Here is a 1,375-nt window from a genome sequence, read left to right on the forward strand (position 1 = left end):
CCTATTTAATCCTATTTGCATCCTAATTTAAGACATTACTTTAAAGCTAGTTAAGCTAAACTCTAAAGTAAGTAATTCCCAATTCGACTATTCATTAGCCACACCCACAAACCTCCTGACAGTGCCCAAAGTGTCACCTACAGGAAATCCACAGGTAAGCTCTCAACCCTAAAATTCATAAGCTAATTAGATCTCCAGAATCAGAAAAACCTCCCTCATGAAGCAGAAGGAGGATCAAAAAGATCCTGAGATCAGAGAACCTTCACACTGAGCCAATCTTGTGAAAGAATCTCCTTTTAGAATTACCAATTAACATTAGCTAATTAAAGGACTTAATACCAATCAAAGTCCTCAGAGCATTCCTTATGCTAATTTTAACAAAAGCCTCACTACAACTAAAAAGCATGCAACCTATTTAAGATTGATTATAAGGCACAATGTAATTATCAAAATATGGCGTATCAAAAGCTTAATACGAATCAAATGATTAGCATATAAAATTCAAACAAAAACATAAGTCATGACATATCAAAAACTTCAGAATTCAGACATAAAGAAAAACATTAGAACCCAGCTGGTATCATGACTGTTCATCTTTGATGTGGCTGTAGACCTGAACTAGACTTGACGTGAACTTGAAACAAACTTGAGGTAGACTTGAAACAGTCAATGCTTCATCTTGTCCCAGACTCAGAGCAGTGTCCAGTTTTGAGTCCATCCACGAGCACTAAAGTTCCTGAGGTGAGCATTAGAGTCCAGTGTCCAAAAGTCCAAAAGTCCATTTAAACACCAGGACGCGGCTGTCATCTCCTGGAATGACAGAAAACATACGGCAGTGTCTTGTGGAAAATAAATGTCACATTAAAATGAAAATTAAAAACAAAATCAATGTCATGTGTCTTGAAATTATAAAATCACTGAAGCTTATCTCTGAGTTTGTGAAATTATAACCCTTGTCCAACCCCCTTGTATCAAACCTCTGCATAATGTAAATATGAAGACACAAAATCTCAAATGTTGGAATCATGACAAAACAAAAAATAAAAACAAAACAAAATCTACAAGGAAGAGTATATATCTTTCTTTCCTTCACTAAAAATCAACACAGACATATGTCAAAACATAGAGTAAATGTCAAAAAATAACAAAATCAGATTATATGTAGAAAAACTTCAAAGAGGGATGTCTTACCCTCAGAATGAGCTGAACTACAAAAATAACAAACAAAATCAATCTATCTAAGCCCAAATCACTTACCTACAAATGAAAATCCAAATAAAAGACATTATGTTCTAACCTCCATGGACTAAAAAAAACATGAGAAAACTTCCTATCAAATAAAAATCACTCATTCTTACAAACAGAGCCCTCAAAT

This window comes from Austrofundulus limnaeus, unplaced genomic scaffold (genome assembly GCF_001266775.1).
Source record: "Austrofundulus limnaeus strain Quisiro unplaced genomic scaffold, Austrofundulus_limnaeus-1.0 Scaffold102, whole genome shotgun sequence".
NCBI lineage: Eukaryota > Metazoa > Chordata > Actinopteri > Cyprinodontiformes > Rivulidae > Austrofundulus > Austrofundulus limnaeus.